This window comes from Thalassophryne amazonica, chromosome 22 (assembly GCF_902500255.1).
Source record: "Thalassophryne amazonica chromosome 22, fThaAma1.1, whole genome shotgun sequence".
NCBI lineage: Eukaryota > Metazoa > Chordata > Actinopteri > Batrachoidiformes > Batrachoididae > Thalassophryne > Thalassophryne amazonica.
Genome location: NC_047124.1, coordinates 20,654,271 through 20,669,642, shown reverse-complemented (window position 1 = coordinate 20,669,642; position 15,372 = coordinate 20,654,271). Strand labels below are relative to the sequence as shown.

Below are 15,372 nucleotides of genomic sequence, written 5' to 3'. Positions count from 1 at the left end.
CTGGTAGGAATGGGGTCTAATAAACATGTTGATGGTTTGGATGAAGGAACTAATGAAAATAACTCAGACAGAACAATCGGAGAGAAAGAGTCTAACCAAATACCGGCATCACTGAAAGCAGCCAAAGATAACGATACGTCTTTGGGATGGTTATGAGTAATTTTTTCTCTAATAGTTAAAATTTTGTTAGCAAAGAAAGTCATGAAGTCATTACTAGTTAAAGTTAATGGAATACTCAGCTCAATAGAGCTCTGACTCTTTGTCAGCCTGGCTACAGTGCTGAAAAGAAACCTGGGGTTGTTCTTATTTTCTTCAATTAGTGATGAGTAGAAAGATGTCCTAGCTTTACGGAGGGCTTTTTTATAGAGCAACAGACTCTTTTTCCAGGCTAAGTGAAGATCTTCTAAATTAGTGAGACGCCATTTCCTCTCCAACTTACGGGTTATCTGCTTTAAGCTACGAGTTTGTGAGTTATACTACGGAGTCAGACACTTCTGATTTAAAGCTCTCTTTTTTAGAGGAGCTACAGCATCCAAAGTTGTCTTCAATGAGGATGTAAAACTATTGACGAGATACAGAGTTTAGGTAGCTACTCTGCACTGTGTTGTTATATGGCATTAGAGAACATAAAGAAGGAATCATATCCTTAAACCTAGTTACAGCGCTTTCTGAAAGACTTCTAGTGTAATTAAACTTATTCCCTACTGCTGGGTAGTCCATCAGAGTAAATGTAAATGTTATTAAGAAATGATCAGACAGAAGGGAGTTTTCAGGGAATACTGTTAAGTCTTCTATTTCCATACCATAAGTCAGAACAAGATCTAAGATATGATTAAAGTGGTGGGTGGACTCATTTACTTTTTGAGCAAAGCCAATAGAGTCTAATAATAGATTAAATGCAGTGTTGAGGCTGTCATTCTCAGCATCTGTGTGGATGTTAAAATCGCCCACTATAATTATCTTATCTGAGCTAAGCACTAAGTCAGACAAAAGGTCTGAAAATTCACAGAGAAACTCACAGTAACGACCAGGTGGACGATAGATAATAACAAATAAAACTGGTTTTTGGGACTTCCAATTTGGATGGACAAGACTAAGAGACAAGCTTTCAAATGAATTAAAGCTCTGTCTGGGTTTTTGATTAATTAATAAGCTGGAATGGAAGATTGCTGCTAATCCTCCGCCCCGGCCCGTGCTACGAGCATTCTGACAGTTAGTGTGACTCGGGGGTGTTGACTCATTTAAACTAACAAATTCATCCTGCTGTAACCAGGTTTCTGTTAGGCAGAATAAATCAATATGTTGATCAATTATTATATCATTTACCAACAGGGACTTAGAAGAGAGAGACCTAATGTTTAATAGACCACATTTAACTGTTTTAGTCTGTGGTGCAGTTGAAGGTGCTATATTATTTTTTCTTTTTGAATTTTTATGCTTAAATAGATTTTTGCTGGTTATTGGTAGTCTGGGAGCAGGCACCGTCTCTACGGGGATGGGGTAATGAGGGGATGGCAGGGGGAGAGAAGCTGCAGCGAGGTGTGTAAGACTACAACTCTGCTTCCTGGTCCCAACCCTGGATAGTCATGGTTTGGAGGATTTAAGAAAATTGGCCAGATTTCTAGAAATGAGAGCTGCTCCATCCAAAGTGGGATGGATGCCGTCTCTCCTAACAAGACCAGGTTTTCCCCAGAAGCTTTGCCAATTATCTATGAAGCCCACCTCATTTTTTGGACACCACTCAGACAGCCAGCAATTCAAGGAGAACATGCGGCTAAACATGTCACTCCCGGTCCGATTGGGGAGGGGCCCAGAGAAAAGTACAGAGTCCGACATTGTTTTTGCAAAGTTACACACCGATTTAATGTTAATTTTAGTGACCTCCGATTGGCGTAACCGGGTGTCATTACTGCCGACGTGAATTACAATCTTACCAAATTTACGCTTAGCCTTAGCCAGCAGTTTCAAATTTCCTTCAATGTCGCCTGCTCTGGCCCCCGGAAGACAATTGACTATGGTTGCTGGTGTCGCTAACTTCACATTTCTCAAAACAGAGTCGCCAATAACCAGAGTTTGTTCCTCGACGGGTGTGTCGTCGAGTGGGGAAAAACGGTTAGAGATGTGAACGGGTTGGCGGTGTACACGGGGCTTCTGTTTAGGGCTACGCTTCCTCCTCACAGTCACCCAGTCAGCCTGCTTTCCCGGCTGCTCGGGATCTGCCAGGGGGGAACTAACGGCGGCTAAGCTACCTTGGTCCGCACCAACTACAGGGGCCTGGCTAACTGTAGAATTTTCCACGGTGCGGAGCCGAGTCTCCAATTCGCCCAGCCTGGCCTCCAAAGCTACGAATAAGCTACACTTATTACAAGTACCGTTACTGCTAAAGGAGGCCGAGGAATAACTAAACATTTCACACCCAGAGCAGAAAAGTGCGGGAGAGACAGGAGAAGCCGCCATGCTAAATCGGCTAAGAGCTAGTAGCTACGCTAAGCTAGCGGATTCCTAAAAACACGCAAAGTGAATAATGTGTAAATAATTTAGAGGTGATTCAGCAGAAGGAGTGCTTTAGTTAAGGCACGTAAAGATTACACTGGGAAACAAATCGTAATCTAGATAACTAGATCAATCTAACTGCGCAGATTAAACAGCTAACAGATACAGAAAAACACCGCTGTGCTCCGGAACAGGAAGTGATACAATACCGCAGTGAGAGCCAACCACCAGTAGAGGCAAGCAAGAGCAAGGGAGTGAATGAGTGAATATTCTGCCCCTTTTTTACAATACAATCTTGCAAAGCATCATCAATCGACATCATTGCATTTCTATGACTTTGTCACATGCCACCGACTTCTTTCCTAATTTTAACCATTATTTAAAAGACTACATCCCTAATAGATTACATTTTAAACTTCAAACATTCTAAACATTATTAACAGATTACATTTTTGGCTTTGTCACAGCCAACTGACTTATTTCATAGTTTCATACTTACGAAATACATCAAGTTTAATACGTTTTTTAAATAATTTAAGCGACCTTGATTCTTTGATTTCTTTGTTGAGGTTGTTCCATAATTTTACACCATTCACTGCAATACTCCGTTCCTTTATCTTGGTTCTGAATCTTGGATTTTTAGACTTCTATGCCCTTCAAATTATAACTACTTACTCTTTTTTCAAACATATTTGGAATGTTTATTGGTAAGGTATTGTTATTCACTTGGTACATTATTTATAGTAATTTCAAATCAACTAAATCATGAAATTTAAGTACCCTATACTTAATAAACAATGGATTAGATGGATCTCTAAATCGACTGTTGCCAATCACTTTTAAAGCTCTTTGCTGCAAAATAAGTAAAGGTTGTGTATAAGTTGTACATGTTGATCCCCAGATTTCTACACAATAAGTTAAATATGGAACAATCAATGAATTGTACAATGTTAATAATCCATAACTATTTAATGAATATTTAACTTTATGCAAAACAGCAATGGCTTTTGCTATCTTTTCTTTTATGTAATTTATGTGTGACTTCCATGTAAAATCTTCATCAGTCATAACTCCTAAAAATTTCGTTTCTTTTACCCTTTGAATTTCCATTCCATCTATTTTTAATGACACATCATTTTTTTTTACTCTGTCATTAAACAATATGAAATTTGTTTTATTAAGATTAAGTGACAATCTGTTTATATCAAACTTCACTTTTTCCAACTCTGTATTTATCACTTGTGCTACTTCCTGTATATCTGATCCAGAGTAAAATAATGTTGTGTCGTCAGCAAATAAAATGCTACCAAGTACATTAGATATATTCACAAAATCATTGATATACAAAATAAACAGTTTGGGTCCAAGTACCGACCCTTGTGGTACTCCACACATAATATTACACAATTCTGATTTAGTATTATTTATCTGAACAAACTGTTTTCTATTTTCTAAGTAGCTTTTTACCCACTGATGTGCAGTCCCTCTTATTCCATATTGTTGTAACTTGTGAAGCAATCTTGAATGATTGATAACATCAAAAGCTTTTTTCAAGTCAGTAAAAACACTTACCATATAATCCTTATTATCTATTGCTATTGATATTTTCTCTGTTAATTCCATAATTACCATAGCTGTCGAATGTTTTGTTCTGAATCCATACTGAGCATTATTTAAAATATGATGTTTCTCAATTAATTTATCCAACCTTGTCACAAAAACCTTTTCCATAATTTTAGAAAACTGTGGAAGCAATGACACTGCCCTGATGCCATCGTGATATATTTGTAGATTTTCCTGATAGTATCATAAAACGTTTTTGTGATGGTGTCACGAAACCCTACGGTTGCATTAGCTACAAATGACAGTGACACTTGATGGGTGTTCCCAGGGTGTTCACAATACATTGTAAGATGTATTGTAAATCACTTCAGAGGTGTTGTCGGGTTACAAAAACAGCATTTTTAATTTTAGAAGTGTTTTATTTCTTGATAACTTTGACAAAACATTTAAGAAACTTCTTGAATTTATGGAGAAATACACCTGTTTTCAGAGCAGCTCTTTGAAAAGTTTGCCCATTCACTCTGACTGGAATCGCCATGTTGTTCAGTATTTGCATAAAATAGACTTCAGGTCTATTTTGGCCCCGCCTAGCTGGTAACAGAGTGACTGTTGTCTCTTTCCGCTGCAAAACGCCCACTCTGATTGCAAATGAATGGCAAGTCATCGCTTTGCCTCTGTTGTTTGCTGATGCTTGTAGCTAATGTGACCATAGCTTTAGGGTTAAAATTAGTCAGCGATGGGTGACTGCGTCACTAAAATCTACTACATGTGGTGATGGTATCATGAAAACAACAACAAAAAAAGTGTGACTAGGTTGGTCTGTGTCCTGTGACAAAACACTTAATCTGCTTTGTCTCAGTCCACTCGGGTGTAAATGGGTACCAGGGGATTTAACCTGCACTGGACTGGCGTCCCATCCAGAGAGAGTTGATCCTCATCCACATTACGCTACGGAATCCAGGGATTAGCACCAGCACCGGGCCTCAGCGCCTGTATTGGGATTAACAGTAATCGTTATCTTTATAATTATGTCAGTCTGTCCAATTAATTTTGGCCTCTGAAAAAGGAGGAACTATATAAAATTTTAGTTCTTTAATAGCTGGTGTGATATTTTTGTGAAACCCTTTGAACAAAGGTAAACGTCTACACTACAGCCGCATCCCAATCGCATCAGTTCAGCTCCACTGTGGCGGAGTACAGAAACAAGATTATCCAAATATTTCTGCACCCAAGTGTAGTGTGTCATATATTTAATTGTATAAATTATATCTCACAACAACAAGCGAAAGCCGTGTTTATTTGGTCATGAATTTTTATTTCCACGGAGGTTATTTCTTAGAGCTGTTGCCTCTTCTATTTTTGTGGGTGTATGAATGCATATGTAAAGCAAACTGTGAAATGCATTAGTCACCAACCGTCTCTGAAATCCTGTTGGTTGTCACCCACGTGTCATTTTAAGGCAGATCTCTCAGTCAGACTAATGATTGCATCGCCAAGAAAAACAGAAGAAAGAGCATTTGAGGAAATAACGAGCAGTGGAATCCCATTCAATATCCCACCATGGGCGCCCCGGTATGGCAGCATTGTCATAGCAACAAGCACTCTTTGTGCACACCTGGCGTGTGTATGTACGCTTGTAGCCATTTCTTTTTGTGTTGCTGCCAGATGATTAAATTTTTAATTGAGAGGGTGAAAAGCAAAGGAGTGTTTTTAAAAAAATTTATTGTACTCGCACAGAAAGCTTTATTTGCTTTTCTTCTCAAATTGCAGCATCAAGGGTTGCAACCCAAGTGGAAAATAGTGTGGAATTCTCTGATATACTTCACAGGATGATACGGTGCTGTCCACTTTGTCTTAGATAACTTAGGGTGGTCAGTCATAGAGGAAATTTGTCACAATTTTTAACAAGTTTTACCCAATACCTATTTTATATCTGTTTGCATACATTTGTAACTGATTACTGCCGAATACACCCAAGTATGTACTGTTCCAATTTCACAATTGTTATTAAATGCTACTTTTGCATTTTCCCCCGCACTTTTTCAAAAACTTAAAACGCTACTTTTGCATTTTCCCCCGCGCTTTTTCAAAAACTTAAAATGCCTGTTAAAATCTAAAAACTGTCTTCTGTTGAAGAACACGATATGCTTTTTGTGGGTACCCAATTGTCCACTTTCACCTACTTTTATACAAAATTACCACAAATCTGCACCACCCTTACCAAAAAATAGTACTGATAAGTACACTCAACAAAAATATAAACGCAACACTTTTGGTTTTGCTCCCATTTTGTATGAGATGAACTCAAAGATCTAAAACTTTTTCCACATACACAATATCACCATTTCCCTCAAATATTGTTCACAAACCAGTCTAAATCTGTGATAGTGAGCACTTCTCCTTTGCTGAGATAATCCATCCCACCTCACAGGTGTGCCATATCAAGATGCTGATTAGACACCATGATTAGTGCACAGGTGTGCCTTAGACTGCCCACAATAAAAGGCCACTCTGAAAGGTGCAGTTTTATCACACAGCACAATGTCACAGATGTCGCAAGATTTGAGGGAGCGTGCAGTTGGCATGCTGACAGCAGGAATGTCAACCAGAGCTGTTGCTCGTGTATTGAATGTTCATTTCTCTACCATAAGCCGTCTACAAAGGCGTTTCAGAGAATTTGGCAGTACATCCAACCAGCCTCACAACCGCAGACCACGTGTAACCACACCAGCCCAGGACCTCCACATCCAGCATGTTCACCTCCAAGATCGTCTGAGACCAGCCACTCGGACAGCTGCTGAAACAATCGGTTTGCATAACCAAAGAATTTCTGCACAAACTGTCAGAAACCGTCTCAGGGAAGCTCATCTGCATGCTCGTCGTCCTCATCGGGGTCTCGACCTGACTCCAGTTCGTCGTCGTAACCGACTTGAGTGGACAAATGCTCACATTCGCTGGCGTTTGACACGTTGGAGAGGTGTTCTCTTCACGGATGAATCCCGGTTCACGCTGTCCTGGGCAGATGGCAGACAGCGTGTGTGGCGTCGTGTGGGTGAGCGGTGGGGTTATGGTATGGGCAGGCATCTGTTATGGATGAAGAACACAGGTGCATTTTATTGATGGCATTTTGAATGCACAGAGATACCGTGACGAGATCCTGAGGCCCATTGTTGTGCCATACGTCCAAGAACATCACCTCATGTTGCAGCAGGATAATGCACGGCCCCATGTTTCAAGAATCTGTACCCAATTCTTGGAAGCTGAAAATGTCCCAGTTCTTGCATGGCCGGCATACTCACCGGACATGTCACCCATTGAGCATGTTTGGGATGCTCTGGACCGGCGTATACGACAGCGTGTACCAGTTCCTGCCAATATCCAGCAACCTCGCACAGCCATTGAAGAGTGGACCAACCTTCCACAGGCCACAATTGACAACCTGATCAACTCTATGTGAAGGAGATGTGTTGCACTGCATGAGGCAAATGTTGGTCACACCAGATACTGACTGGTATCCCCCCCCAATAAAACAAAACTGCACCTTTCAGAGTGGCCTTTTATTGTGGGCAGTCTAAGGCACACCTGTGCACTAATCATGGTGTCTAATCAGCATCTTGATATGGCACACCTGTGAGGTGGGATGGATTATCTCAGCAAAGGAGAAGTGCTCACTATCACAGATTTAGACTGGTTAGTGAACAATATTTGAGGGAAATGGTGATATTGTGTATGTGGAAAAAGTTTTAGATCTTTGAGTTCATCTCATACAAAATGGGAGCAAAACCAAAAGTGTTGCGTTTATATTTTTGTTGAGTGTATATAAAAAGTAAACTGGAAGTATAATTGAAACATACTTGCATGTAATACTTTTTGGTGAGGGCAGTTAAATCCCATTATTCATGTTTTTTCATCACAATTTATACCATGCTACTTTTACCAACAATTCCACACAATTTTAGACCTGTACATTTATCTGATGTTTTGTTTGCACTGAAACGTAATCAGTGTGGTGTCAAAAATCGGCAATGAGAGACAGACCTTCCTCTAAGTTGCAGATCTTGTCAACAGACTGTAATTGGTTGAGATTTGAGGCTCCTGTGGATGATGAAAATGCTGCTATATCAGTTCAAGACAACTTTGTATTGCCTCTGAATGCTAGTTTTTAAAGAAAAAAAATGTGGAAAAACATGATTAAATGACAATGTCAGTGACATGCAAGTGCAGAAACAAAACCTCTATAGGTGTGATCAAGTGTCAAACGCAACCTGAAAGATGTTTTTTGACTGTTTTGAAATCGGTGAGACCAGAACAGCATCTGATGTCTAATTGTTGATGGGGGCAGCATCAGTGGAGCAGTTTACAGGACGAAGTGTGTCTTTTTACAAGATAGTGATTTGACCGAGTGCATGTGTGTAGGAATTAGGCTGTTCTCCTGATTAACAAATAGTATCTATGAGCCGTGTTGTAAACGATATTTGTAGAAATATCTCTCTGGAAATGGGAACACCAGAATTGCGATTTGTCTTTATTGAAACAGGACATGACAATCAGGAGAGTATTACACCCCGTCTGATAGTTAAAGTTCTAACTTGGGTTTGGTCTAACTCAGTGGTTTTCAAACTGTGAGGCATGCTCCCCTCGGGGGGCGCCAAAGTTCTGCAGGGGGAGGCGCAAAAAAATAACTGTAAACACTGTTAACCAACAAAAGAAGAAGGGGGGCAAAAAGAGAAAAGGAAAACATTGTTAGCTAACATGCCAGGAGCAAAATGGACAAATTTTTAGGGTGTAAATCTACCAGTGAGAAGACAGAATTTGGAACAACCAAAAAAAGAAGAAATTAGAGGACGATCTTCGTTTGCTCCTCTCCGAAGTGCATCCCCGCATCAGCCGCCTGTGCGCGTCAAAGACCCAGACTCATTGCTCGCACTAAACAAGAGGTGAGACGAGATGAGACTAAATATGTCTAAAAGTTTAATATTATTTATGTTAAAATGTGTTAGTTTAGCCAAAGATGTTTCAAAATGCGCAGAAATGTTTAAATATAAAAAAAAACAATGTTTAAAATATGACAAAAGGTAAAAATAGAATAGAAAGTTTTTAAAAACTATGTTTAAAATGTTTACAAAGGCTGTAAAAGGTGTAAATGCGTAGACAGTTCATTGAAAACACAAATAATTTAAAATGTGTAAAAGAATAAAAATAAACACACGAAGATGTTGAAATTGTGTGTATGTATGTCGGGGGGGCAGCTATTCATTTGTTCTCTGAGGGGGACTGTTGGAGTTATTCTGTAGATACACTGTTTTATTTTATCATGCATGTTTTGTGTTCCCTGCTCTGGTAGAATGTAGTTCTCTCTGCTCTGATAAAGTGTATTGTACTGATGTGATGGGTGAAGGTTACTTAAGATATGTGACATGACGTGTTTCTGCAATAGAGAATTGAATGTTCCTACCACAGTGTGATTGTGATACATCAGTCCTTTTGTCAGAAGAAGTGTGATTAATCGTTAGATGTCTTAAACACATCTTAACCGAGCCCAAGATTAAAAAAGGTTCTGAACATCCTGAATGTATTATGCAATCAGCAGTTCTGCGGCAACAGCTCACGCGCTATCACTCTTCCCCTCAGGAGCTGTACCGCCCATGTATGTAGGGAAGTCCTAAATAAAAAGAGCGGGAGCGCAGGCTAGACTTTAGTGTAGCTTTGGTGTACAGCCTGACTGCACTCCTCGCGAGCTTAAATTGAATTCTATTTCTCAATTGTTTTATTGCCTGGTTGTCTCTTCCTCAAAGCAAAGGTATTCTAAACCCGACAGGGACTCACTCTGCCACACTTTGAAACCCCCTTTATAGTTAAACATATTTAGGGCTTCATGAAAAACACATGGAAAGTCTCACAAATTTGTGTTTTTTGCATGTAGGAACTGTCCTGCTATAATTACAGTTTAGCTCAGAAACAACTGTTTTACTTGTCACAAAAGTCATGCTTTGGACTTTGCTTGTTCTTTGACTTTTGCTTTTCCATGGGATATTTGTGATGACACATTTTAGCATGTTTTTAAAACACATGACCTATGCTCAAAAGCTGCAAAATATGAGCCCATAGATTAATGTTCAAATGCACTAATGTATGCATAACTTAGCCCATATGTAAACTGTGATAATATGAATTTAACTGGGTCTAATAGTCCGGTCTGAATGGTGCCAATACAGGTTGGTTCAGCTCTGTGGTGCTTACGTACACGAGGGCTGTAAATCGATGACCAACAAACATCCTCTCATTTGCACGTATACCTGACACACCGTCACTGTGCACTCACTTTTAACATTCATGTTATCGCTGACATGAAGGCCAAAAACACACATATCCTTGCAAGGTCAAGTCTGATTGTTCTCCAGAATCCCTCCAAATAATTCATGCTCATAAGCCTTGGCTTTGAGTGGCTCCTAGATTTTCTGATGCTGGAGTCTGTGTGGAAAATATCAGTGAAAAGGATCCCTTACACTTCAAAGGAATCTCAGATCAAATAGGTTTTTTCATGGCTCCTGTAATGTTTTCTACTTCTGTTTTCCTGTTCTTTAAGTAGAACTCCCAAACAGAACATTCACTTTAGTATTACTTTCTACTTGTAAACCTCTCAGCCATCATAGTCTAAATTTCACAAGGCTTGTCATGTTAAATGTTTGATCCTAGTTTCAGCAGAAAAAGCACAAACAAATAAGTTGCCATACTCGTCAGTGGCTATCCACAGGTGCTAAAAACTAGTCTGTCTTGTATTAACGTTGCTTTCTGTTGCCTTTAGTAGATCTGTGTATTGACGGGTTCTCCAGTTTGACAAGTCACTAAGATGCACCGTGTAATATCATTGACATAACACTACTCCCACATTGTAGTTTTTAATAGTTTTTTATTTTTAATTATGTAACACCTTGTCCTTGTCATTTGATTGGTGGTTTGTATGTCATGTGATATGGCTCAAAGCAAATCAAATCAAATCAATTTTATTTATATAGCGCCAAATCACAACAAACAATTGCCCCAAGGCGCTTTATATTGTAAGGCAAAGCCATACAATAATTACGGAAAAACCCCAGCGGTCAAAACGACCCCCTGTGAGCAAGCACTTGGTGACAGTGGGAAGGAAAAACTCCCTTTTAACAGGAAGAAACCTCCAGCAGAACCAGGCTCAGGGAGGGGCAGTCTTCTGCTGGGACTGGTTGGGGTTGAGGGAGAGAACCAGGAAAAAGACATGCTGTGGAGGGGAGCAGAGATCAATCACTAATGATTAAATGCAGAGTGGTGCATACAGAGCAAAAAGAGAAAGAAACACTCAGTGCATCATGGGAAACCCCCCAGCAGTCTAAGTCTATAGCAGCATAACTAAGGGATGGTTCAGGGTCACCTGATCCAGCCCTAACTATAAGCTTTAGCAAAAAGGAAAGTTTTAAGCCTAATCTTAAAAGTAGAGAGGGTGTCTGTCTCCCTGATCTGAATTGGGAGCTGGTTCCACAGGAGAGGAGCCTGAAAGCTGAAGGCTCTGCCTCCCATTCTACTCTTACAAACCCTAGGAACTACAAGTAAGCCTGCAGTCTGAGAGCGAAGCGCTCTATTGGGGTGATATGGTACTATGAGGTCCTAAGGTAAGATGGGACCTGATTATTCAAAACCTTATAAGTAAGAAGAAGAATTTTAAATTCTATTCTAAAATTAACAGGAAGCCAATGAAGAGAAGCCAATATGGGTGAAATATGCTACTCTACTCTACTCTAGTAGAGTAGAGTAGAGTACTCTAGCTGCAGCATTTTGAATTAACTGAAGGCTTTTCAGGGAACTTTTAGGACAACCTGACAATAATGAATTACAATAGTCCAGCCTAGAGGAAATAAATGCATGAATTAGTTTTTCAGCATCACTCTGAGACAAGACCTTTCTAATTTTAGAGATATTGCACAAATGCAAAGAAGCAGTCCTACATATTTGTTTAATATGCGCATTGAATGACATATCCTGATCAAAAATGACTCCAAGATTTCTCACAGTATTACTAGAGGTCAGGGTAATGCCATCCAGAGTAAGGTGTTATGTGTCGGACGCAGCTCGGAGAACCGACCAGCGTTTGAAGGACCCAGTATGAAATAAGCAGAGCACGGTACAAAGGCTAACTGAATTTAATACATAACAGTGAAAATGTGATAACAAAAAGGTGCGGCCTGGCGTGGTGCGCTCCCAGCAGCGCTAACGGTCCGGAGCCAGAAGCTGTTTCGGACCCAAGGACCCCGCCGACACCCCCCAGGTGGCCGCAACAACCGAGTCTGTGAAAGAAGGAACCATTATGTGAGTCCACACTCTACACACAGAACACTTAAAGGTGTACAAACAGCAAACACTTCCTGGCTTGATTACTGATCAGCTTCCCAACCTGCAGGCATGGAACATCCCGTTCACAAAACTCCACCGCAGTGGAAGCTGATACATGACTAACATACAGCTCAATACAATAAGGTGTGAGGGACACCACATTTACTGACTGTATAACTGTTAGTCACAAAATCCAACGTACCTCAGGAAGTGTGCTGACGAGCGTGAGACCTCACCCCCTCCTCTTTCACAGACCGTGCATCAAACCTGGACATTCTCAGCGTCCGCTGCTGATGAGATGGCTCCCAAGACGACGATCTCACCCGTCTGGTCACAAGGTCGAGTCTCTGGCAAATACACACTGTGCACTCCAGTCTTAAATGCCAACATGCTCCAATCCATCCAGATGCACCTCAGCTGTGAGTCCTGACGAGTCGCAGGTGATCAGGGTGAGGTCCTGACAGCCTCAGCAACACAGCCACTCAGTCCCAAATGCACGCCACCTGGGAGGAAAACAAACAGACAAACAAACCGGCAGCCAGGCCCCCCCCAGCCATATAACATAAGGATCTGGTTAGACACCATGTTTCTAAGATTTGTGGGGCCAAGTACAATAACTTCAGTTTTATCTGAGTTTAAAAGCAGGAAATTAGAGGTCATCCATGTCTTTATGTCTGTAAGACAATCCTGCAGTTTAGCTAATTGGTGTGTGTCCTCTGGCTTCATGGATAGATAAAGCTGGGTATCATCTGCGTAACAATGAAAATTTAAGCAATGCTGTCTAATAATACTGCCTAAGGGAAACATGTATAAAGTGAATAAAATTGGTCCTAGCACAGAACCTTGTGGAACTCCATAATTAACCTTAGTCTGTGAAGAAGATTCCCCATTTACATGAACAAATTGTAATCTATTAGATAAATATGATTCAAACCACTGCAGCGCAGTGCCTTTAATACCTAAGGCATGCTCTAATCTCTGTAATAAAATTTTATGGTCAACAGTATCAAAAGCAGCACTGAGGTCTAACAGAACAAGCACAGAGATGAGTCCACTGTCTATTAATGGTATCAGGATTTATTTTGAACTGATTGTTTTTCCAAGTTGACTAAGAACAGTTTTGGGTTGGATTGATTGCGATTTAAAGTTCATGCTGGACTGTTTGGAACCTCGACCTCAAAGGACCAGCGACACATACTAAATTGTAAGTCCCTTTTATCTTGTTTATAAATTAATAAAATTTCAAATGACAAGGATCTATTTTAGGTGTTATATAAAACAAATAATGAATGTTTTGTTCTTTTGTACAATGGAAAGAATATTTATTTCAGTGAAAGATGAAATATTCCATCTTTCACTTCATGAAATATTCTTACCATTGGCACTCATAAACATTAATTATTTGTATACTATCCCACATCCATGTTCAATGCATTATAAACAATGCAATGGGACTGAAAGCTACAAATTGTGAATACTGTTTTGTACTTGGATCATAATGATATTGTGTGGTTCATCTTTTTGTCATAGTATGTTGGTGCCTTGAAATCACCTCTGTGTGATATTTATGTTGTAGTGAGGTTTGTAATTTCATGATCATCCATTACATTCACCCATCTGGTTGACCAATTAACTTGTAGATGTTAATTATTCAAGGACGCTGCTACCCAGTTGTTTCACACATTATTTCCCACTGTGCAGGAAGAGATCATTACAAAGAATTAATCAGCCCTCCCACCACTTCAACACAAATGTGAACTTTACCTGCATTTACCGCAAAATATTTGGCTGAACCCGGTGCTTCTGTATCGATAATCAGTTATAGTCAGTTATAATTATACAATTTAAATAAAGTAATCACAGACAAAAACAACATAATCAAGCATGTGTACAGGAACAATTTAGACTTTTACCAATTAAGCAGCATAATTGTAAAAACTAACTATAATAATTTAGCATTGTCAATAATGTCTTGTTTGAATTACCATGTTTAATTTTTGGTGCTAACCTAGTAAGTCCCTTCGGCTGCTCCCTTGTTTGCACTCGGGGTCGCCACAGCTAACCTACCAGGCGAAAACCTGAAGTCATGCCAATGCTGTCTTGGAAATTCTTTTTTTGTTGCCAATTTGGAAGGACAAGAAGAACAGAAACATGGATAATCAATAGGGATGGGAATTGATGAGATTTTATCTACAGTATATATTTCTATGCCATTATCGTTTCTGATTATTGGATCAATTTTCTGTGTGGAAAAATGTAGCTGTGCACAGGTTTTCAGCATCAGTATGACTTGTTCCTTGTTCAGATGGTGATCTAAAAAAACTCTTTCTGACAGTGATATCACATATTTTCAATAGCACGAAAAAAAGAAAAATCACAAATTTTGCCTCACTTTCTCTGTCTTTATGGCTATTTCTTGAGTTCTGTTTTGTCTGGACGGAAGGACCAGAAGAAATAGATGAAATATCGCCACTCTCCTTGAGGTGCTAGTTTTGATTTTCTTCTTACCGCTTTTCTTGAAGGTAAGGAAGGCATCAGTTTCCAGGATCTATTTCCTTTTGATAAGGCTGCCATTTCAAAAGCAATTCTCCCCCAGTTCCCTTTGTCAGCGTAAAAGGAGACTTCAATTACATTCACGCAGAGGTCCTCGACCCCAATTCTGGGCTGTCTCTAAATGACTAGCTGAGTTGATTTCTGCCGGGTGGGTCTCTCAGAGCAGAGCTCATCAGACAGCACAGCTCTTTGTCAGAATGTAAGACCTCTTAGATGTTAAATCGCATCATTTTGCTTTTTTCCTACGCAATGATGGTATTATTTTATTTTGATCAGAGTCTTGTAATGTCTGCAGGGCCAATACGATCACCGTATTGTTTGATAAACACATGGAGGCATTACATTTTAATAAATCTTTGCTAAAAGTGTTAAAAAGGTGTAAGCTGAATAACCTTTAAGAAT

At 39.7% G+C, this 15,372-nt stretch overlaps 1 protein-coding gene across 2 annotated transcripts in view; it reads left to right on the top strand.

The window, feature by feature from the left end:
- The window catches only part of LOC117503858 (copine-8), a 141,759-nt gene that overhangs the window by 76,693 nt on the left and 49,694 nt on the right, over window positions 1-15,372 (top strand). The window lies entirely within an intron of this gene.